Source organism: Acomys russatus, chromosome X, assembly GCF_903995435.1.
Source record: "Acomys russatus chromosome X, mAcoRus1.1, whole genome shotgun sequence".
Lineage (NCBI taxonomy): Eukaryota > Metazoa > Chordata > Mammalia > Rodentia > Muridae > Acomys > Acomys russatus.
This window is the reverse complement of record NC_067169.1, coordinates 76,061,273-76,086,904: the sequence shown is the minus strand read 5'-3', so window position 1 is coordinate 76,086,904 and position 25,632 is coordinate 76,061,273. Positions and strand designations below refer to the sequence as shown.

The window sequence follows — 25,632 nt, the reverse complement described above, 5'->3', positions numbered from 1 at the left end:
AATGCGGACATCTTGAGGAGGGCTAATACTTCCAAGATATTCTTATGGTTTGTATTTGTGAATGTCTGTATTTCATCAATTGTAGAGAGGATGATGGTGGTCGTGGTGGTGGAGGTGATGATGATTTTGATAAGGAGAGGAATGAAAGAAAGTTTATGAATATACAGGGCACTGAAATCTTGAGAGGGACAGAGGATGGCCTAGAAAGCTGAGATGTCAGTGGTGCTGGAAACAAACTTTTTCTTGCTTACAGGGCTTTCTATTGGAAACTTCACCTTAGGCTCCTTTGTTATTGCTGCTGCTGGTTTGTACCAATGACATAATTGGGATTTTAAAAATTTACATAGTTATCATTATAAAACAAACTACCAGCTCATTGTTTTTTCATGTATGCTGGATTGTATTGATCCTGTATTTATTCTCACTTTTTCAAAGGAAGTTTGAAAAAGGACACTTGGAAATCTGCCATACATACAAGAGGAAAGACCCCATTTAATCAATCCAAAAGAATTGATTTCTATTCAATTACATTCTATTTCATGTGACTTTGTTCAATTCAGTTCAATTTATTCCACCATTTATTGCATGTTAAGCAAATGCTAGGCTCTGAGCTCTGGTGCTAAGTGTTTGTGTTAAGACAAAACGGATCATTTCTATGACATGTCACTGGCTTATGAAGTTGTCACTCTGTTCATATCAGGTCCGAAAGAGGTCTTTAAAAAAATAAAGACAAAGGGCAGAGGATGAAAAGATTTCTGAGCGAAATACATCTTTTTGCCTCAAACTTCTACAGTTCCCTTGAAGGCAAGACCATAATTTGCTGGCTGATCCTTGTCTGGCATGTTAGCAGTGGATCAGAGGGCTGCTGAGAGAAGGAGTGGGCTGAGGCATGATAGTCAGACTAAGATAGAATGATAATTGCATACTCAACCTCAGCATAAGCATCTATTAGAGAGATTTAGTCCCAAGGATGGCTGGGAGTTGATGCCTTCATTATAAGCCTCATATTCTTGGTTTTAGTGAGCTGTGTAACAGAACACCCATTACATTTTAAAAGAGATGCAAGCTTGTGCTAACTTTATGTCAAGTTGGGTAGGTGCAAACGGGCTGGAATCTTAAAACACCTTTGGTGGCTTTTCCTGTCATGTTGATCTATTGTGTCACCTGGCTAGCACAACAGTAGCCTTGCTTTGGAAAATGTGTTAGCTGGATCTTGGATCCAATTAAACTTTGAGAAGTAAGCAAGAAGAATCTAGCTCAAGCCAAAATGAATTTCCACCTTATATGGTCAACAGCTTCAGTCCTCCCCACCACAGGATGATTCTCAGAAGTCACAGACCTTTAAATCCATCAATAAGTAAGGCAAAGTTACCTCTTGCATTCATGAACATGTGTGGCTCGCCCTGATCTGTCGCCACTGTGACAAACTTGCCTAGTTGGCAGATAAAACTTCCCAGGGAGGTTTTTCAAGATGGCGGCGAGCAGTGTGGACTGCGTTTGGAGGCTCCAGTGAACAATTCAGGGAATTGCACAGATTTCTGAGCCAAGAACACCGAGGTCCGAACATCACGGCAGCAGAGTGCTCCACGGTTCGGAGGGACCAGGGTGCGGAGGACCTGCATGCCCCTGCACACGGAAGGAGCGTGGATTTTCTCTGATCGGAGCGGCAGCGGCAGAGGCAGCAGCACCAGCAGCACCAGCGGCACCAGCAGTGGTGGCTGAGGTTTGCAGCTCATAGCCTTCTCGTGGAGGTGATTGGTGTGGTGGCTGGTGGGAGTTGCTGCGGGAGAGGGGACTCAGGGCAGGATTTGGGTCGCGTGGAGCCTTCGGACCCAGACTGGACTCGGCGGACAGTTTGGCCCCAGAGTCCCGGGTACTGGCCCAGCCCAGCAAGCAATTCTGCCCGAGGCACTAACTCAGCTTTGGCCACAGCTCCCCTGCTGTGGTGCAGGCTTAGTTGAGTGCGCAGCTCCACTCTAGGCAGCACCTCAGCTCAGCGGCAGCTCCCCTGCGGTGACACCGTCTGGGCGGAGCACTTGGTTGAACCACAGGCGCTAACTCAGAGCAGCCGCAGTTCTCCTGCTGTGGCGCAGGCTTGGCCAAGCACTCAGTTCCACCCCAGGCGCCACCTCAGCTCAGTGGCAGCTCCCCTGCAGTGACACAGTCTGGGCAGAGCACTTGGTTCCACCATTGGCGCTAACTCAGAGCAGCCGCAGGTCTCCTGCTGTGGCACAGGCTTGGTGGAGTGTGCAGTTCCATCCTAGGCACCACCTCAGCTCAGCGGCAGCTCCCCTGCAGTGACACAGTCTGGGCGGAGCACTTGGTTGAACCACAGGCGCTAACTCAGAGCAGCCGCAGTTCTCCTGCTGTGGGGCAGGCTTGGCCAAGCACTCAGTTCCACCCTAGGCGCCACCTCAGCTCAACGGCAGCTCCCCTGCAGTGACACAGTCTGGGCAGAGCACTTGGTTCCACCATTGGCGCTAACTCAGAGCAGCCGCAGGTCTCCTGCTGTGGTGCAGGCTGGACAGAGCGCTCGGTTCCACCAGCTCTAAGACTCTGGTTGAACACAGTGTGCAGTTTGAATCCAGAGTTCCTGGCTGAGATTGGTGGTCAGTTTGGGCCCTGAGTCAATAACTGACCACAGCACGCACTTTGGGCCAAAAGGCCCTAGCGGAGCTTGGTGCGTAGTCCCAGCCCAAAAATTCTGGCTGGACCCTGTGCGCATTTTGGGCCCAGAAACCCTAGCTGAGCTTGGCAAATGGTTCAGGCCCTGAGAATCTAGCTGAGTTCAGCCCGTGGTTCAGGCCCAGTGCTCCTGGCTGGACTTGGCAGGGAACACAGAAGGCTGTGGATACCTTGGCCTGACGCAACGCTCATTCAGAGACCCAGAACAATTGCAGAATCCACAGCACAGGGGGCCTGAAGATCACTGGCTGTGAGAGACCAGAACAATAGGGCTAACCTCCTAACATCCACACCAGTGAAGCTTTGGGCTCGCAGCCTAGGGAAATCGTGAGAAAATAAGTGAATCTATCATCAGACACCCTCCATCCAACTCTGGAAGCTACCCAACAAAAACAAAGATGGCAAGATGTCTAAAGGACAACGAAAAAGAATACGCAAAAAACCCCAAAACAGTGCTCGCTTCGGCAGCACATATACTAAAATTGGAACAATACAGAGAAGATTAGCATGGCCCCTGCGCAAGGATGACACGCAAATTCGTGAAGCGTTCCATAATTTTTAAATGGATTGAGCTAGAAATGATCATAATGAGTGAGTTAACCCAGAAGCAGAAAGAATCAAATGGTATATACTCACTTAAATCTGCATACTAGCCCAAGGGGCATGTCCCACGAAAGCCTTCACTTACCAGGAAACTGGGACAGAGGGGAAGGCATCCTATTGGGACTCTAAATGAGAGACGCATGGGAGAATAGCAAAATAAAAGGATACAGAAGGTCCTAGAAACCTACAAGTAGAACAATATGATAGGCAGATTTGGGCCCAGGGGTCCCGCTCAAACTAAGGCACCAGCCAAGGACAATACAGGAGGTAAACTTTAAACCCCTTCCCAGATCTAGCCAATGGTCAGAATATTCTCCACAGTTGAGTGGTGAGTGTGATACAACTTTGTCATGTACTCTGGTGCCTCACATTTGACCATGTCCCCTGGAGGGGGAGACCTGGTGGCACTCAGAGAAAGGACAGCAGGTAGCCAAGAAGAGACTTGATACCCTATGAGAATATATAGGGGGACGTAATCCCCCTCAGGAACAGTCATAGGGGAGGGAAATAAGGGGAAAATGGGAGGGAGGGAAGAATGGGAGGATACAAGGGATGGGATAAACATTGAGATGTAACAAGAATAAATTAATAAAAAAAAGATTATTCTTCACACATTACATATATTCCTACTCTAAAATGTGGTATTGTACTCATGTAACTCAATTATAATGCAAGGTTTACTTCTAATACTTTGAAAGTACTATTGTACACTGTTTAGGATAAATAAGTTATACAATTTTATTGTTAGTTCATCAAACCATGGTCATATTAATTACTAGTCTATTTTTATCACAAGGATTTACATCCTAGGTACAACGGGTAGGTATGATTCTATGGAAAGATAAGGTAATGTAGTTAGATAAGTTCTTCAAAAACCTCAGAGACATACAGAATATGGAATTTTAAAATGTTTTTTATTATTTTAAAGATTCACTGACAATGAGACAGGTTAACTCTTGGAAATGCCCAGCCTAGCTCAAAGAAGATGATGTGCATCAAAGAACCTCCTTATGGAGATGGCTTGAAATGTGGCAAACAAGCCACTGGGGAAAACGTCCTCATTTCTACCACAGACAGAATTGGACTGTCCGATGTCAAGCTTGGATGCAGGCAGAGTCGACAGCCAAACTCTGCCAAGACAGGGTAAGCAAGTCTTCAATAGTTCCTGCCTCACAAATATGTCTGTCAGATATATTGGGATAGAAAGCTGAAGATAATTCTCCAACGTTATAGTTTTGGGTGACTTCTCTGGCAGCAAACTGTCTCTGTTATCTTCTCATGTGGGAAGCTGCTAATCTACACCCCCTGTATACTCAGGTAATTAATTTATCCTTTTTCAAGTCTCTGATGGGATTGAAGACCAGATAGTTTAGTTTTACAATTAAGCTTAGTTGTTTAGGGGTTAAGACGTTTTTAGGTCTAGATAGATGTTTTAAGTTGATAATGACAAGATAGGATAGATATTTACATTCAGAATTTTAGATGCACCAAGATTGCAAAGATGTTTTCTTCAAGGCTGCCAAATACAAATAGCCAAAACACTAAGAATGTAACATTTATATAATTCCTGATTGTTTCACAGTTCTTCTTGCTGTAGGAAGTTTATTGTTTATATGTGTAAGAATATAAATGTATATGTAAAAATATATAATAATTTAAAAAAGAAATTATTTCCACCCAAAAAAAAAAAAACCCCAAAACAACATGGCATCTCCAGTTTCCAGCTATCCCAAAGAAAACAACCCAGAGAACTCAAATACTACGGAAATACAAGAAAATGACCTCAAATCCTTAGTAATGAGGATGATAATGGAGGAAACAAATAAAATTCATAATCAAATAAAGGAAGACGCAGACAAACAGGTGAGAGACATAAAAGAAGCACGTAGCGTGGAACTGGAAAAATTGCAGGAAAATGCAAACAACCAGATGAAAGAAATAACTAAAACGGTTCAAGCTCTGAAGACCTATAAAGAGGCAATGGAAGAAACTCAGGAATATACAAAAAATCAGATGAAAGAAATCAAAAAATCAGTTCAAGATCTGAAAATGAAAATGGATTCACTGATAAACACACAGAGAGAAGAAAAACGAGAACGTGAGACCTCAGAGAAGAAGGCGAGCAACACAGAGGTGAGCTTTTCTAACAGAATCCAAGAGATGGAAGAACGAATCTCAGGGCTAGAAGATACAATCACAGATATTGAATCAACCATTAAAGAAAATGCCAAATCTGGAAAACTCCTGACACAAAACATCCAAGAAATTAAGGACACCATGAAAAGAAGAAATCTGAGGATAATAGGCATTGAAGAAAGAGAAGACATCAGACTCCAGGGCCCAGAAACTATTCTCAACAAAATCATAGAAGAAAATTTCCCCAATCTAAAGAAAGAAATGCCTATAAATATACAAGAGGCCTACAGAACACCAAATAGAATTGACCAGAAAAGAAAAACTGCCCGCCACATAATAATCAAAACACAAAACATGCAGAACAAAGAAAAATATTAAAAGCTGCAAGGGAAAAGGGCCAAATAACATTTAATGGTAAACCTATCAGAATTACACCCTACTTCTCAGCAGAGACCATAAAAGCCAGAAGGGCCTGGACAGAGATCCTGCAAACCCTAAGAGACCACAGATGCCAGGCCAGACTATTTTACCCAGCAAAATTATCAATAACCATTGATGGAAAAAACAAAATATTCCATGACAAAAACAAATTCAAACAGTACCTATCCACAAATCCAGCTTTACAGAAGGTACTAGAAGGAAAACTCCATCCCAAAGGGTCAAGCTACAACCAAAACTACCCAGGAAATGGATAACTATCCCATGGCAAAAACACAACTACACAAACGCTCACTGGAAACAACATCAAAATTAAGGCTCTTAACAGTCACTGGTCATTAATATCTCTCAACATCAATGGCCTCAATTCTCCAAGAAAAAGACACAGACTAACTGAATGGGTACATAAACAAGATCCAACATTCTTCTGCATTCAAGAAACACATCTCACCCATAATGAAAGGCATTACCTCAGGGTAAAAGGTTGGAAAAAAATATTCCAAGCAAATGGTCACAAGAAGCAAGCAGGCATAGCCATTTTAGTATCAAATAAAATAGACTTTCAACCAAAATTAATAAAAAGGGATGAGGAAGGACACTTCATACTCATCAAAGGTAAAGTCAACCAAGATGACATCACAATTCTGAACATCTATGCTCCCAATACAAGGGCACCTACATTTGTAAAAGATCTCCTAAAAAAGCTTAAACCACACATCGATCCCCACACAATAATAGTGGGAGACTTCAACACCCCACTCTCACTGAAGGATAAGTCATTGAAACAGAAACTAAGCCGAGAAATAACATCATTAACCAATGCCATGGGTCAAATGGATCTAACAGATATCTATAGAACCTTTCACCCAAACAAGAAAGAATACACCTTCTTCTCTGCACCCCATGGAACCTTCTCCAAAATTGATCACATCGTAGGTCACAAAGCAAGCCTCAATAGATACAAGAGGATTGAAATAATACCTTGTATCCTATCAGATCACCATGCTCTTAGGCTGCAATTCAACAACAACAGAAATAACAAAAAGCCTACACGTACGTGGAAACTAAACAACTCTCTGCTAAATGACACCTGGGTCAGGGAAGAAATAAAGAAAGAAACCAAGGAGTTTCTGAAATTCAATGAAAATGAAGAAACAACATACCCAAATTTGTGGGATACATTGAAAGCAGTGCTAAGAGGAAAATTCATAGCACTAAGTGCCTTTTAAAAGTAATTGGAAACATTGCACATAAGCATCTTAACAACACAACTGGAAGCCCTAGAAAAAAAAGAAGCAGAAACACCCAAGAGGAGTAGACGCCTGGAAATAATCAAACTCAGGGCTGAAATTAACAAATTAGAAACTAAGAAAACAGTCCAAAGAATCAACAAAACCAAAAGCTGGTTCTTTGAGAAAATCAACAAGATAGACAGACCATTAGCCAAACTAACTAAAAGGCAGAGAGACAGTATTGAAATCAACAAAATCAGAAATGAAAAGGGAGACATAACAACAGACACTGAAGAAATTCAAAGAATCATAAGATTCTATTTTGAAGGCATATACGCCACAAAATTTGAAAATCTAAGGGAAATGGTCGATTTTCTTGATCAATTTCACTTGCCAAAGTTGAATGAAGAACAGATAAACAAGCTAAATAGTCCCATTTCCCCTACAGAAATAGAAGCAATCATCGATGGTCTACCAACCAAAAAAAGCCCAGGGTCAGATGGTTTCAGTGCAGAATTCTACCAGACCTTTAAAGGCGAGCTAATACTGATACTCTTCAAGCTACTCCAAAAGATAGAAATGGATGGAAAATTACCAAATTCATTCTATGAGGCCATAGTCTCATTGATACCTAAACCTCACAAAGACTCAACAAAGAAAGAGAATTTCAGACCGATTTCTCTTATGAACATAGATGCAAAAATACTAAATAAAATACTTGCAAAACGAATACAGGAACACATCAAAGATATCATTCATCATGACCAAGTAGGCTTCATTCCAGGCATGCAGGGATGGTTTAATATATGGAAATCCATCAATGTAATCCACCATATAAACAAACTGAAAATAAAAAACCACATGATCATCTCCTTGGATGCAGAGAAAGCATTTGATAAAATTCAACACCCATTCATGTTTAAAGTTTTAGAGAGATCGGGGATACAAGGCACTTTCCTCAACATAATAAAGGCTATATACAGCAAGCCAATAGCCAAAATCAAAGTAAATGGTGAGATACTCAAAGAAATTCCTCTAAAATTGGGAACAAGGCAAGGCCCCACTCTCTCCATATCTCTTCAATATAGTACTCGAAGTTCTAGCCAGAGCAATAAGACAACAAAAGGAGATCAAGGGTATTCAAATGGGAAAGGAGGAAGTCAAATTATCCCTATTTCCAGATGATATGATAGTGTACATAAGTGACCCTCAAAATTCCACCAGAGAACTCCTAAAGCTGATAAACACCTTCAGCAAATTAGCTGGATACAAAATTAACTCAAAAAAGTCTGTAGCCTTCCTATACACAAATGACAAGCTTGCAGAGGAAGAAATTAGGAAAACCACACCCTTCACATTAGCCACAAGCAATATAAAATATCTAGGAGTTACCCTAACTAAGCAAGTGAAGGACTTGTATGAAAAAAATTTCAAAACTCTGAAGAAAGAGATTGAAGATGACCTGAGAAGATGGCATGATCTTCCTTGCTCATGGATTGGGAGAATTAACATAGTAAAAATGGCCATCCTACCAAAAGCAATCTACAGATTTAATGCAATCCCTATCAAAATACCTACACAAATTTTTAAAGACATTGAAAGTTCAATTCTGAACTTTATATGGAAAAACAAAAAACCCAGAATAGCTAAAACAATCTTGTACAATAAAAGGTGCTCTGGAGGAATCTCCATACCTGATCTCAAACTGTACTATAAAGCAATAGTAATTAAAACAGCATGGTACTGGCACAACAACAGGCTGGTTGATCAGTGGAATCGAATCGAAGACCCAGATATGAATCCACACACATATGGTCACTTGATTTTTGACAAAGAAGCCAAATTCATTCAATGGAAAAAGGATAGCATCTTCAACAAATGGTGCTGGTCTAACTGGAGGTCTATGTGTAAAGAAATGAAACTGGACCCATATTTGTCACCTTGCACAAAACAGAGGGTCCTAGAAATCTACAAGTAGAACAATATGATAGGCAGATTTGGGCCCAGGGTTCCCGCTCAAACTAAGGCACCAGCGAAGGACAATACAGGAGGTAAACTTTAAACCCCTTCCCAGATCTAGCCAAGGGTCAGAATATTCTCCACAGTTGAGTGGTGAGTGTGATACGACTTTCTCACATACTCTGGTGGCTCACATTTGACCATGTCCCCTGGAGGGGGAGACCTGGTGGCACTCAGAGGAAGGACAGCAGGTAGCCAAGAAGAGTCTTGATACCCTATGAGAATATACAGGGGGAGGTAATCCCCCCCAGGAACAGTCATAAGGGAGGGGAATAATGGGAAAATGGGGGGGGGAAGGAATGGGAGGATACAAGGGATGGGATAAACATTGAGATGTAACAAGAATAAATTAATTAAAAAAACCATTAAAAAAAAAAACTTCCCAGGGAATGGCTAGGTAGGATTCAGGCTGCACAGGCGGAAACTAGTGGAGTCATTGTCCAGGTCTCTTTCCTGGCCTTTAAAGCATAGAAATTCACTCAGGAGACATTACACATCTCCCTTCCCCCGGTTTGTGGCAGATAGCAGTAATACAAAGAGGTCAGCCTAAGTCACACTTTCTGGACATGCCACTGACAACTGTGTGAGTGTGAGGGAGGTGAGGTGAGAGGCAGGTGTGAGATGTGTCAACTTGATGTATAAAGACTTACAATATGCCTTTCACTCCTTGTAAATCAAGAGGCTTCTTAGTGGTAAAGAAAGTTAAAAGCAACCGTGATGGCTGATTTAAGTGCCTATTAAAGAGGATCTTCTAAGTTGAGGTTTCCAAAACAGGCATTCCTTGGATGTTCTTTAATCAGCCGTATACAGGTTGCGTTTATGAAAGCCAGAGGCAGTGGGAAAGTACTTCACTCCCTTCTCTCCCAGATGTAGTTCAGTTAGTAACTGAAATGTTCATGGAGTGCAGACTTGGAAACAAGGAACTGCTGTGGGAAGAAGAACCTCTGGCCAAATATTTGCATAGTCAAATTATTTAGGTGCCAGCTTAGGTCTCTGAAGCATTTCTTGGGTACTGTTTTGGCTTTGTTATTCTGAATAGAAGTAAAGAGAGCGTGAATTCCTAAGATCTGTGACTTTTGTCAGTGTCTCTGATCAAAAGATTCGGTTGAACCACATGGAAAAATCAAAGGAGTGAAAAGTAGAATATAGAGTCTCAAGATCCACCCTAACCAAAACATCAGAGAAGAGAGAATAAAAACATGCAGAGCTGAGGACGGCATGATGGAATAGACACATTCAAATGCTTTGGGTGGGACTATAAACTGGAAAAAATTGGCATTACTCATAACTTTTGATGTAATAATTTAATGTCTGCATATCCTCAGGGAATTGTACTAACTACATAAAGTTTTCAGAACATATATACTCATTGAGACTTAATTACTTTAACTAAATATCAAACAAAACCAAAATGCATTAGTGTGGGATTACATTTAAGTACATTATGGTTTATACACATTATTTGCTACAAGGCAGTTATTAGAAACGTGTTTACAAGGAGTTCTTAATAACATGGGAAAATACCTATGTTGCAACTTTAAATGGAGAAAATAAATAGTATCCCTAGATACTGGATGAATACAATTAAATTTAAATATACATATATAGTAAAAAGAATGGGAGGAAGTCAGAGTGATTCTGTGGGTTCATTGATTGGGTTTGGATGATAGCATTGTGATTAGATTTTTCCTGACTTTACATTTTGGTGGCTTTTCCTCTTAATATTTTTTCACTGAATATGAGTCACTAATTTTTGGAGAAAGAATCCCAGTCATCTCATTCTGGTCTTGAACTCACTCTGTACCTTGAGCTTCTGATCACCCTCCCTCCAACTACTCAGTCCTGGGATTATAGGCACATGCCACCATACCAAGTTCATCATGTGCTCAGGATTAAGGTAAATACTTTACCAACTGACCTACATCCTCAGCCCCACATGACTATTATGTTTAGAAATTTTTTCATTGCATATATACAGGGAAAGAAGTAGTTACAAACTGAAACTAATAAAGAAAAATAAATTTGGTAGATTACAGAGATTTTATTTAACTATGTTCTTCCTATTTCTCTTCATTCCATGAATTAAAAAGTAGTTATTTTCAGTCTCTGGCAATGTAACCCTGTCAGCACATTCTACAGACGCTTTCCAACTCTGTCTATAGCCAGTGCTTCCCTAGGATATACAAAGAGAAATGAAGACTCTCCTCTAATAGTTGTCACCTATTTTGCATTTACTGAGTGCTTAGAATTAGGCTATGTACTTGCTATTCATCATTTCATTTAATCCTCAAGAAACACTTTAAGAGAACTTGTGCTATCATGATATTCTATTGATTTGAAAATTGAATCATGGAGGTTAGACAACAATCTCAAACATATGTCTAGTCAATAGTAGACTGAAAATTCAAGCCAAAGTCTACATTAATTATTATAAGTTTAATGCAATTATTGCTTTCGGTAAGCAGGTGAATAATACAGCTTATGGAAAATGTTTCAGGTTGGATACTTTTGATTGGTGGTGCTGAACATTGAGGTAGATAATTTTTACTTTATGATATCTGGGATCTGGGAAACCATACTGGAGACTCATTTAGCTTTTCCTCAGTTTCATGGTGGCTGAAAACAAATTAAGCATCATCATCATCTCACTTGCAAACGCTCTAAGCAGGAGGATAGTCAGGAACTCAAATTGTGCAGCACTTTCTTTTCGTTGTGGCTCAAAATCTTTCACAAAAGCTTCCACTGCAATTTTCTTTTTATGTTTCTGTCAGGAAGCAATTTTCCAGTGATCTCTCACATTTCAACATGTCTTATGAACAAATATGGTGATACTTTTATTCTGGAATACTGTTGACTAATATTTGTCTAATTGTTAGCTTGGAAAGTAGAAGCGGTTCCTTTGATGCAAAGGTCAGGCATAGTTGCTGTTCCTTGAGAAGGATTTGGGTTTTGGGTACTCAGGGTTCTTCTTCTGTCTTAGAATCCATTGTATGTCAGGTGCCATGTCTCTTTGTATCAACTTTTGAGTATGAGGGTCTGGAGAACAGGCTTAAGAAAATGTTGCTACCTTTTCAGTGGTTATTGCTATTGTTATGGGCAAAAATGTCCTTTGTTTCTGTCCACAGAGTTACGTCTTCTTTTAGCATTTATAACATGAGATAGCAAACTAATTCATTGCTTTGTTAGTAGGATAAAATTCAAGACCCTTCATAATTTTTTAGTCCCATTGATCAAATATGACCACTCCTGTCTATGAAGGAAGGGGACATATAGATTGTAGAGCAAAGGAAAATGGAACATCTGACTTAAGTAAGTTACAACATATTGCCATGGAAGATTGCTCCTTTAGTTGAGTTTTTTAAAAATTATTTTTATGAAATTTGTTCTTGACAATTTCATTCATGTATGCAGTACATTCAGATTAATGTCACCCCAGTCCTCTCTGAAATGTCCTACCCTCTCCCTCCACCTTCTTCCCTACAAGCACCTTTCCTGCAGTCATATCTTTCACTTTTGTTTTGTGAGTCACTGAGCTGAACTAGGGCCATCTTTATGATCATGGATTTGGAGCTAGCAAGTGCAGAAAATTAGTGAGTAGATAACCAACTGGGCTTGTCACAAGTGCCATCATAACATGGAATATTTCATATTTACTTGAGGACAGTATCAGCTGAAGACTCTGAGCTTAAGAGAAGGCATTATTTTATTTGAGGACTTGGTATTAAACATGATTGGTGTCTCAAAATATGAATTTTGTTAGTTGTTAGTAGAGATGGCTTGACTGGTAGGAAGATATCCTAGGCAAAAGGAAAAGAATCACCACACGCATTTCAAAATATCATATGCAGAGATTAACATGTGCAAGATCCTGGTTTTAGTCCTCAGCACTAAAAATTAAAAAATGATATGGTGTGATTTAAAAAAATCAGTGTTTTTAGGGAACAGTAAAGATGACTTAATTTTCCTATAGTGTCCAATCTTCTAAACAGCCCATATATCAATGATACAATACTAGACTTTATAATGAGCTATGTGAATATATTATGTGAAAATAGTTTTAAAATTGAAAAAATATATAATTACTACAAATTTTGTGATTAAGAGAGAAAATCAGTTGAGAACTCTCTGAACTAGCTACCTCTACTGCAGAGTGCAGAGAAACATGCAACAAGTCAGAGGTTTCTGTTTAAGAACAGATGCACTAAGAATCATTTGTTGTTGTTGTTGTTGTTGCAGTTGGAAAGTATTCAACATGTGCTATTTCTTTGAGACCATGACTGTCAAAGTTGGCTTTTCCTTTTTTCAATCCCATTGACCACTAGAGTAGTAGGAACAAGACATTACTAGTCACTGAACACATTTATCTCATTGACCTATTTTGAAAAAGTGTTTTTTCCAGTTATGCTTAAAAGTATATATCATATCATTCTGAGTGTTATTTAACATGTACCATATACTGCTATATTTAAATATGTTTCTTTTAAAAAAATAAAGTCTATGTGAAAATGAACAAAAGAACTGATGGCACTGTTTTCATGATTTATTTTCCTTTTCTAGAAGATTTTGAACTTGATGTTTGAAATTGTTTCTAGCTTTGATGTATCTCTAGCTAAGTTAGAGATCACATAGAAAGAATTTAATCTTGAGCATTGTGTTCTTCTCCCATTTAGGAGGCAAAATTTTTGATCTATTTAAAATTTTCATCTTAATCTTGTATTGAAGTTCTGCCTTCCTTATGGAGTTCATTTTTAGTTTCCCCCTTGTATGTGCTGAACCATTCTTCAGTGGATGGAGATAGAATTATAAATCAAGATGGAACTAGGAGTTAAAATTTTCACAGTCTTAGAACTGGATTTTTACTTAATAACTGGTAGATTGTTTCCTTATTTTATGAAATCCATTAGGGCAAAGACTTATTTGTGTGACCCAAAATTTCCCCTATACTCAGCTCACAGAGGCATTAGGGTGAGACCAGCTGCATGCAGAAAAATCTCCAAGTTGTCAGCTTTAATTTTAGGGCTAGTCTTTGTCAATTCCTCCAAATTCTATCCCTGAGGAGTGTTCCTGCAGCCCTGGTAGAAGTTTTTTTTTTTTTTTCTGTCTTGGAAAAAACCTTTCTCCACATTTCATATAAGTCTTAACGACCTCAGAAATTAGCAATGGTAGGAAATTGCCTGTGATCTACCGTGTATCTATCAGTTTTAGGCATACAAGAAGAGAAAGAAAGATAGTATGCTTGGTTATGAGAAGTTTGTTATGTATTTTACAAAAGAAATATTTTATGGGTTGAAAATGACTTACGATTACATTTGCAAAATAGCATATGAGTGAGTGAAAATTAATATGGTGCAACTAAACTAGGGAAAGGCTGAGGAAGCCCAGGATGCAGTGTTCTGGTTGACATTTGGTTTCTCCGAATTTAAGAACTGATCACAGTGAAGTGGGTTAATAAGAGAAGGCTTTCCAAAGGATAAGAATTTTTAAGCTGAATTTTGAATGGCGAAGGTTCGTAACACATTTACACATTGCTCCTGGTGCCATTTCCTTACTCAGTTAAGTATTTATCTGCCATCTGCTGTAGCATAGCACTATGCAGAGTGCATTAGGGATGGAGGAAGGTACAAAGATATAGCCTTGCTTTTTTTTCCCTGTAACTTCATGTCTTCCAAGGAAGTTCACTCATTCCCCACTCCTGAGCAGGTACTGGGAAGATATATTACAATATTGGTATACTGTCATGTGCTGTTTCAGTTTGGTGAAAATAGACTCTGGAGGTAAGGAGGCCTTCCTTTAGCATCTCGCAAACCTATTCTGCATTAGACTGGCTTTCTGCTTCCACAATGGGGAGAGGGGGAAAGAACAAACAGCTAAGAGTATTAAAAACAATGTGTGCTTGAAAGGAGCTAACTAAAAAGATATATTTAACAAGGGCTATTATTGTTTATTCTGGCATAAAAGGCCTACAGTAAGAACAGAAAGGAAGAGGTTCATCCATGAAGAAAACCTCGTTGGGAACTCCAGATATCTGTCTCAGTTTCCCTGGTCAGTTTCTGCTGGATGTTTGCATGCTCCCATTTTGATGTTTCCTTTGTTTGCTCTCTCATTCAGGCTACTCCAATAGTCTTTGCTAAATGTTGAAAACTGTCAATTTAATAATGTTTGTATCTGCTACTTATGCCTACCTGACATTTGCTATTTATGCTTTTTACTTCTGTTTGCTCTATACTTAATAAACTCTCTCATTTAAAACTCAAGGTATAGTTATTCTAGACTTTTCAAAGCAGCAGGTGATGCTCAGCTATGTCTTCTAGCTTCCATGCGAATTCTAGTTCGCTGCTTGCCAGGAAAAACATGCCTTCTGGTTTGTTCTTGCATGCCTAAGTCTTCTTGGAATCTGTAAATACCTACACCAGGGAGGCCTGCTAGCTTCCAGTACCATTTGTGACTGGTGATTCCGTCAATACCTGGGTGTTAAAATTAGGAAACCTACCTAAGCTCTGTCTCTGACCCTGGACTTTAACATTAATTAATTAAGATACACTGGTATGAGTATTTATTAGCCAACTGACTCAGAATTGAGAGGAGAGCTATTTATTCAGACTCCTTATCATTACCAGTCTACTAAGAAGTATGGCATACTTTATATAAAATGTTAAGGAAAGGTGAAAATGATAAGTTCCATAAGATGGCTAGGCTTTTTAAAGATTCACTTCTTGACTCTGCAAAGATTGTCACCAATGTAGAAAGGAGGACCTTTTGAGATGCTCAATATTTATAGAATTGCTTTCAAGCTGGCTCTGTTTCACTTGCTTTCAAGTCTTTCCTGACTTCCTGGTTGTTGACTTTCACTCTTCCTCTCATTTCTGTCTTCTGAGTCCATGACTTGTATATAAAATTGCCTGCTTGACATTTTCCCTGGAGGATTGCATAGCTTTTTCCAAAGTTAAGTGGCCAAAATTCAACTCTCAAGTTTATGTTGCTTGAGTCCAACATGAACTTCTCCCAGTTCTCTCATCCAAAATGTTACCACTCTCTATTCATCTGCTCAAGCTAAAGGCCTTTGTGTGCTCTATATTTAAATTATTATTTAGTCATCATCTCTTTTTACTTTTTCTGCCATGTGCTACTTAGGATGTGTGTACATACTAAAACTTATTGGATACTTGTTGAATATTATGTTCTACTAATTAACTTCTAATCTAGCCCTTCATATTTTTAACTGGTTTTGGGCATTAAAGTGTTTTATTCATTGTTTCTAGTATTATTTTTCCCTTTCTTGTCAATACTCAAGTAGGCTTTGGTCCTAGGCTAGTACTGATAGATTACTATAACGATATAGAAGGAGGGGATAGGATGGGAGACTATAGAAGATTCATAGAGGAAGAAGAATTTTTTTTTTTTTAAGCGGGAGAGGTAGTAACAAGGGAGTGAGACTTCATGGCTAGAAAAAAATTGACTGAGGGAAATTGTAAAGCTAGGAAAGCACTGAGTACTTTGGGAACATGGCCAATAGTCCAATCTGAGAAGGGGCAGAATTGAAGCTCCAATTGGAAAAGTAGGCTACTGGCAGTTTGTGGAAGGAAAATAATTCCTGAAATCCATCTGGGAAATATGAACCTGGTTGGTAAAAGCATGCAATAAGAACTCTCCACTAAAACTGTTAAGCCATAAACGAGGGCTACATAGACAATGTATGAAATTAAAATCTGTTCCTTTATCTTTTTTTCTTTTTTCTTTTATTAATTTATTCTTGTTACATCTCAATGTTTATCCCATCCCTTGTATCCTCCCAATCCTCCCTCCCGCCCCCATTTTCCCATTATTCCCCTCCCCTATGACTGTTCCTGAGGGGGATTACCTCCCCCTGTATATGCTCATAGGGTATCAAGTCTCTTCTTGGCAACCTGCTGTCCTTCCTCTGAGTGCCACAAGGTCTCCCCTTCCAGGGGACATGGTCAAATGTGAGGCACCATAGTATGTGAGAAAGTCATATCACACTCTCCACTCAACTGTGGAGAATATTCTGACCATTGGCTAGATCTGGGAAGGGGTTTAAAGTTTACCTCCTGTATTGTCCTTGGCTGGTGCCTTAGTTTTAGTGGGACCCCTGGGCCCAAATCTGCTTATCATATTGTTCTACTTGTAGATTTCTAGGACCTTCTGTATCCTTTTATTTTGCTATTCTCCCATGCGTGTCTCATTTAGAGTTCCAATAGGATGTCCTTCTCTCTGTCCCAGTTTCCTGGTAAGTGAAGGCTTTCGTGGGACATGCCCCTTGGGCTAGTATGCAGATATAAGTGAGTATATACCATTTGAGTCTTTCTGCTTCTGGGTTATCTCACTCATTATGATCATTTCTAGCTCAATCCATTTATCCACAAATTTCGGGAATTCCTTGTTTTTAATAGCTGAGTAGTATTCCATAGTGTATATGTACCACAGTTTCTTTATCCACTCTTCTACTGAGGGACACTTAGGCTGTTTCCATGTTCTGACTATTATGAATAAGGCTGCTATGAACATGGTTGAGCAAAGTTTCTTGTTGTGTGCAGGAGCATCTTCTGGGTATATTCCAAGGAGTGGAATAGCTGGGTCTTGAGGAAGCCCTATTCCCAGTTTTCTGAGATAGCACAAGATAGATTTCCAAAGTGGCTGTACTAGTTTGCATTCCCACCAGCAATGAAGGAGTGTTCCTCTCTCCACACATCCTTGCCAGCATGTGGTGTCGCTTGAGGTTTTGATCTTAGCCATTCTGATGGGTGTAAGATGGAATCTCAGAGTTGTTTTGATTTGCATTTCCCTGATGACTAAGGAGGTTGAGCATTTCTTTAAGTGTTTCTCAGCCATTTGATACTCCTCTGTTGAGAATTCTCTGTTTAGTTCCAAGCCCCATTTCTCAATTGGGTTATTTGGTTTGGTGGTGTTTAATTTCTTGAGTTCTTTATATATTTTGGATATTAGACCTTTGTCAGATGTAGGGTTGGTGAAGATTTTTTCCCAGTCTGTAGGCTGTCACTTTGTTCTCTTGACAGTATCTCCTGCCTTACAGAAGCTTCTCAGCCTCATGAGGTCCCATTTATCAATGGTTGACATTAAGGCCTGGGCCGTTGGTGTTCTGTTCAGGAAGTTGTCTCCTGTGCCAATATGTTCCAGGCTCTTTCCCAATTTTTCCTCTAAGTGGCTTAGTGTCTCTGGTTTTATGTTGAGATCTTTAATCCACTTGGATTTGAGTTTTGTGCAAGGTGACAAATATGGGTCCAGTTTCATTTCTTTACACATAGACCTCCAGTTAGACCAGCACCATTTGTTGAAGATGCTATCCTTTTTCCATTGAATGGATTTGGCTTCTTTGTCAAATATCAAGTGACCATATGTGTGTGGATTCATATCTGTGTCTTCGATTCAATTCCACTGATCAACCAGCCTGTTGCTGTGCCAGTACCATGCTGTTTTAATTACTATTGCTTTATAGTACAGTTTGAGATCAGGTATGGAGATTCCTCCAGAGCACCTTTTATTGTACAAGATTGTTTTAGCTATTCTGGGTTTTTTGTTTTTCCATATGAAGTTCAGAATTGAACTTTCAATGTCCTTAAAAAATTGTGTAGGTATTTTGATAGGGATTGCATTGAATCTGTAGATTGCTTTTGGTAGGATGGCCATTTTTACTATGTTAATTCTCCTGATCCATGAGCAAGGAAGATCATGCCATCTTCTCAGGTCATCTTCAATCTCTTTCTTCAGAGTTTTGAAATTTTTTTCATACAAGTCCTTCACTTGCTTAGTTAGGGTAACTCCTAGATATTTTATATTGCTTGTGGCTAATGTGAAGGGTGTGGTTTTCCTAATTTCTTCCTCTGCAAGCTTGTCATTTGTGTATAGGAAGGCTACAGACTTTTTTGAGTTAATTTTGTATCCAGCTAATTTGCTGAAGGTGTTTATCAGCTTTAGGAGTTCTCTGGTGGAATTTTGAGGGTCACTTATGTACACTATCATATCATCTGGAAATAGGGATAATTTGACTTCCTCCTTTCCCATTTGGATACCCTTGATCTCCTTTTGTTGTCTTATTGCTCTGGCTAGAACTTCGAGTACTATATTGAAGAGATATGGAGAGAATGGGCAACCTTGCCTTGTTCCCAATTTTAGAGGAATTTCTTTGAGTATCTCACCATTTACTTTGATTTTGGCTATTGGCTTGCTGTATATAGCCTTTATTATGTTGAGGAAAGTGCCTTGTATCCCCGATCTCTCTAAAACTTTAAACATGAATGGGTGTTGAATTTTATCAAATGCTTTCTCTGCATCCAAGAAGATGATCATGTGGTTTTTTATTTTCAGTTTGTTTATATGGTTTGTTGTTCTGGTCTCTCACAGCCAGTGATCTTCAGCCCTCCTGTGCTGTGGATCCTGCCATTGTTCTGGGTCTCTGAATGAGCGTTGGGTCAGACCAAGGTATCCACAGCCTTCTGTGTTCCCTGCCAAGTCCAGCCAGGAACACTGGGCCCGAACCACGGGCTGAACTCAGCTAGATTCTCAGGGCCTGAACCGTCTGCCAAGCTCAGCTAGGGATTCTGGGCCCAAAATGCACACAGGGTCCAGCCAGAATTTTTGGGCTGGGACTACGCACCAAGCTCCGCTAGGGCCTTTTGGCCCAAAGTGCGTGCTGTGGTCAGTTATTGACTCAGGGCCCGAACTGACCACCAATCTCAGCCAGGAATTCTGGATTCAAACTGCACACTGTGTCTAACCAGAGTCTTAGAGCTGGTGGAACCGAGCGCTCTGTCCAGCCTGCGCCACAGCAGGGGAACTGTGGCTGCTCTCAGTTAGTGCCAGTGGTGGAACCAAGTGCTCCGCCCAGACTGTGTCACCACAGGGGAGCTGCCGCTGAGCTGAGGTGGCGCCTAGGATGGAACTGAGCACTCCACCAAGCCTGTGCCACAGCAGGAGAACTGCGGCTGCTCTGAGTTAGCGCCAATGGTGGAACCAAGTGCTCTGCCCAGACTGTGTCACTGCAGGGGAGCTGCCACTGAGCTGAGGTGGCGCCTAGGGTGGAACTGATTGCTCAGCCAAGCCTGCGCCACAGCAGGAGAACTGCGGCTGCTCTGAGTTAGCGCCTGTGGTGGAACCAAGTGCTCCACCTAGACTGTGTCACCGCAGGGAAGCTGCCGCTGAGCTGAGGTGCTGCCTAGTGTGGGGCTGGGCACTCCACTAAACCTGGGCCACAGCAGGGGAGCTGTGGCCGAAGCTGAGTTAGTGCCTCAGGCAGAATTGCTTGCTGGGCTGGGCCAGTACCCGGGACTCTGGGGCCGAACTGTTCGCCGAGTCCAGTCTGGGTCCGAAGGCTCCACGGGACCCAAATCCTGCCCTGAGTCCCCTCTCCCGCAGAAACTCCCACCGGCCACCACACCAATCGCCTCCACCAAAAGGCTATGAGCTGCAAACCTCAGCCACCACTGCTGGTGCCGCTGGTGCTGCTGCCTCTGCCGCTGCCGCTCCGATCAGAGAATCCATGCTCCTCCCGTGTGCAGGGGCATGCAGGTCCTCCGCACCCTGGTCCCTCCAAACCGTGGAGCACTCCCGCTGCCGTGATGTTTGGACCTCGGTGTTCCTGGCTCAGAAATCTGTGCAATTCCCTGAATTGTTCACTGGAGCCTCCAAACGCGGTGCACACTGCTCGCCGCCATCTTGGATCCCCTGTTCCTTTATCTTATGACCAATTTCTCTGTGAAATGAGCATGGCTTAATTTTAGAGAGTTTCAAAGAATCATGCTACTTTTGACATTGTTAATATTATTAAGGCAGGAGACACTGTCAGTAGAACTAAGCGACAGCCTACAGACTGGGAAGAGATCTTCACCTACCCTTCACCTGACAAAGGTTTAATATCCAAAATATATAAAGAACTCAAGAAATTAAACACCACAAAACCAAACAACCCAATTGTGAAATGGGGCTTGGAATTTAACAGAGAATTCTCAGCAGAGGAATATGAAATGGTCGAGAAACACTTAAAGAAATGCTCGTCCTCATTAGTCATCAGAGAAATGCAAATCAAAACGACACTGAGATTCCATCTTACACCCATCAGAATGGCTAAGATCAAAAACTCAAATGACACCACGTGTTGGCGAGGATGTGGAGAGAGAGGAACACTCCTGCATTGCTGGTGGGAATGCAAACTAGTACAACCACTTTGGAAAGCTATCTGGCGCTTTCTCAGAAAAATGGGAATAGGGCTTCCTCAAGACCCAGCTATTCCACTCCTTGGAATATACCCAGAAAATGCCCTATCACACAACAGGGACATATGCTCAACCATGTTCATAGCTGCTTTATACATAATAGCCAGAACATGGAAATGGCCTATGTGTCCCTCAGTAGAAGAATGGACTAAGAAACTGTGGTACATTTACACGATGGAATACTACTCCACTATTAAAAACAAGGAATTCCCGAAATTTGTGGACAAATGGATTGATCTAGAAATTATTATAATGAGTGAGTTCACCCAGAAGCAAAAAGAGACAAACAGTATATACTCACTTATATCAAAACACTAGTCCAAGGGATACGTACCATGAAAAACTTTACTTACCAAGAAAGTGGGTTAGAGGAGAGGACATCCTATTGAGACTTTAGGCAAGAGTAACATGGAAGAATAAGGAAATAGTAGGACCCACAGGGTCCTGGAAACCTACAAGAAGAACTTTATGACAGGCAGATCTGGGTCCTGGGGTCCTCCTCAATCTAAGGCACCAGCCAAGGAGAATATAGGCATTAAACTTCGAACCCCTACCAGGACCTAGCCGATGAACAGGATATTCTCCACCATTGAGTGGAGAGTGAGATCTGACTCTCACACGAACTCTGCTGCCCCTTTTCTGACCACGTCCCCTGGATGGGGAGGCCTGGTGGCACTCAGAGGAAGGATAGCAAGTTACCAAGAAGAGACTCAATATTCTAAGAGCATATATAGGGGGAGGAGGTCTCCCTCAGTCACAGACATAGGGGAGGGGAGAAGGGGGGAAGTGGGAGGGAGAGAAGAATGGGAGGAAACAGGGGAAGGGCTAACAATCGAGATGCAATATGAATAAAATAATAAAATGGAAAAAAATTAATTAAAAAAATTTCTTGTTAAAATTTTTCACATTCTCACCATCCTATTGAAGTTGCTGTGAAATTGTATAAGTACAGTTACTCTCCCTATCTTCTTATGAACAAACATTGTGTCAGGCTTAGCCATTCTGTGGACATTTACTTTGCCCCCAGGTATGACCGACAAATTTACCACTAAGATAGTGGAAATAAAGTGGCAAAAGGGAGAAACTCTGGTTTTTCCTTGGGACTTTTCATTTAAGGAGCCTCCTCTGGATTTATCATTAGGGAACAATTAGTGTATCTTAAAGTTTTTGTGAACAAATGGTTCATTTCAGGAAGAACAACTGTAGAACATGCAGAGGATTCATGTTCCTAGTTCCTTACTTGAACACATTTGTGTTAGCTGCTCCCTTGTGTGAATTGGAGGCCACCAAGCAAATTTCTGCTTTTAGTAGTGATTATTTCACCAGATCCATTTATGTCTCTTTTGTTTTTGTAGAACCGCTTTCCCCTTTGGGTGGGCTATACTGAGCTGGCAATGTTCCTGTAGGTACTGGGCCAACACATATTTTCCATGAATCTAATGGAGAAATAGCTTTCTAACTACAGCTTGATTCAGCAAGACTAGAAATCTCTCTACTAAATTGTGGAAGCTTATCACAAGGGGGGAAATAGGCAGGCATGGTCTAGAGTTCCTGAGTACAGATCTAGGATCAATGGGCAGCCATTATGAAGAAGCAGGCTTGGGTTTAGCATGAGCATTACATTATAGAACTACCAGGACAACATGAACTTCTAAATAAGGCAATGCCCTTTGTGCCTCGAATAGGTTTTTCTTTTTATTTGCCTGTGTTATTGTACAAATTCATAGATTTCAAAATGATGTTTTCATTTAAGTATATCATGCGTTTTGGCCATATCTATTCTCCATTATGCTATCCTGGCCCTTCTTAGCTCTCATTAATCTTCCTCTCCCCCTCCCAAAGTGTCCCTTCTACTATCCTTTCATAAATTATATATATATATATATATATATATATATATATATATATATATATATATATAATTTTATCTGAATAATATAAAATCTAGGATACACCCATGGGAGAAAACATGCAGTACTCGTCTTTTTGTGTCTAACTCATTTTGGATAAGAAGATGCTCAGGGTCTGGGTGGGAAAATGTATCATATTCAGGATTCTTCTTTAATGAGTACATTTTAGTTTTTTTCACAGAAGAATGAAAAAATGAGTAGCCATGTGAGATTACGGATATGTCAATTTGCTTCAGTGTAGTAACTTTAAAATTATGGTATAACATCATGATATATACCTGAAATGCTCAATTTAATATGATCTTCTAAATTACTGCTACTTGTAAAGTAGTTTGACTATCCACGGTCTTTATGTTACTTCTTGAGTGAAATTGCAAGTACACAACATACACCAAGTGTTCCATAAATGTATTTAAAATGTATTAATATTATTATTAATTATGTATGTGAGTGAGTGTGCGTGTGTGTGTGTGTGTGTGTGTGTGTGTGTGTGTGTGTGTGTGTGTGTAGGGCAAAGGACATGTCAACAGAGTCTGTTGTCTCATTTGGATGTGGATTACAAGGATTAAACTCAGGTCATGAAGTCTCCAAACTTGTATTCTACATGTATTTACCTGCATAAGCCACATCTCTGGCCCAGAAAGGCTATGAAGATTTGAAAGACTATTTGAGCCAAAGTAGGTTATGTTTCCTGTGCAGTTGTACTTCAATACATGCAAGATTCACAAGATAAAGAGTGTAATTTACTCTCTGATCCCTAGAATGAGAAGTCAAGAAAATACAAAATCAATGTTTGGTATGGGTAAAATTACACAGTCTTTGAGTTTATGACATCCTGGATTCCCCATGAGGTGGGGGTTGTAGTGGGATTAGGACAAAATTCAATATGACATAAATGTTGGGGAATGCTTTCACTCCTTTCTTCTGTAAGAAGTGTGTATGTGTGTGTGTATGTATGTGTGTGTGTGTGTGTGTGTGTGTGTGTTGGAAAGAGTGCACATATACATGTGCATGCATGTACTTTATGTGTCTGGGCCCAGTTCCATTCACACCTTGGACTAAAAATGAAAAGTTATAGATAATTAATTTTAACTGTGGAGAACAAACAAGTTTTGTAACTAGGCAAGAAAATGAGATTAGAGATAGCTTTTATAACAGGGACAGAATCAGATAGCTAGGCTGTATCATTTTCAGATATACAGAGATTGGAAATGAATCTTTGAAATTAAGTCACCCTCCTAACTCAGTGCATAACTTCTATCACATCCATGACAATTGTCCACTCCATCATTAAAAATACTAGGAAGCTTTGGCAGGGAGGACTAACTAAAATAATTTGATTCCTGTGAAATGAGCACGGGCTTTGGAAAGAGCCAATCCCTGACACTATTAATGTTATTCTTCTACACTTGTAGACAGGAGCCTAGCATAACTCCTCTGAGAGTCTTCATTCTGCAGCTGATGGAAACAAATGAAGAAACCACAGCTAAACATTAGACAGAGCTCAGGGAGTCCTATGGAAGAGGTGGGGGGAACAATTGAGAGAGCCAGAGGGGTCAAAGGCTCCGTAAGAAGACCTACAAAGTCGACTAACCTGGGCTGATGGGAGGTCACAGAGACAACCATCAACCAAAGAGCATGCATGGACTGGTACTAGACCTCCTGCATATGTTTAACAGATGCACAGCTTGGTCTTCATGTGGGTACCCCAGCAACAGTCTTGAAAGTGTCTGTCAGGCTGTCATAGTGAATTTAGTCCAAGATATTACAATCATTAAAGACTAGCTCCTGAAGGAAGACCAGCTCCTGAAGAAAAATCCCCTTGTTTGTTTGAATAGAAAGTATTAATGATGAGGAACATGGGTGGAGATGTTTCTTCCTGAAAGGATAATTTCTACTTGAAAGGAAAAAGTCTGTACCTCTTCTTCATGGTGCACTTGCTCAGGCATTTTTGAAGGAAAAGATCTAATGACGTGCAGAACAAGATGGGCCAGGCCTGTCTGACTCACATGAGGCATCTGGGTTTTGAGGGGTGACTCCTGGCTGCACTTTTAAGAACTTAGCATTATATATTTATGACATTTTGGACTTGTCCTCATTTTGCTATTTCCAATGGCTAAAAGTACTTCTGACATGGACTATGTATTGGTGTAGCTCTTATTAACTTCCTCTCCACTGCCACCTCCAGCACCAACAGATACAAGTTGTCTTCTACTTGTGAACCACTTGATTGATGCGTTGTTTTTCTAGGGAACATCTGTGGAAGGACAGGCCTTCCCTCCACTATAGGAACTGCCAGGAGCTTCAGTACTCATTTTGCAAAGCTCTAAAAAAATGTGATTAGCATCTTGTTTTGAGAATATA

General features: G+C 40.5%; 1 non-coding gene across 1 annotated transcript; it reads left to right on the top strand.

The window, feature by feature from the left end:
* The first annotated feature begins 3,137 nt into the window (after nt 1-3,137).
* LOC127186122 (U6 spliceosomal RNA) lies at nt 3,138-3,244 on the top strand. Its single transcript, XR_007830351.1, has one exon. It is a non-coding gene; the product is annotated as a U6 spliceosomal RNA (small nuclear RNA).
* The last annotated feature ends 22,388 nt before the right edge of the window (nt 3,245-25,632 follow it).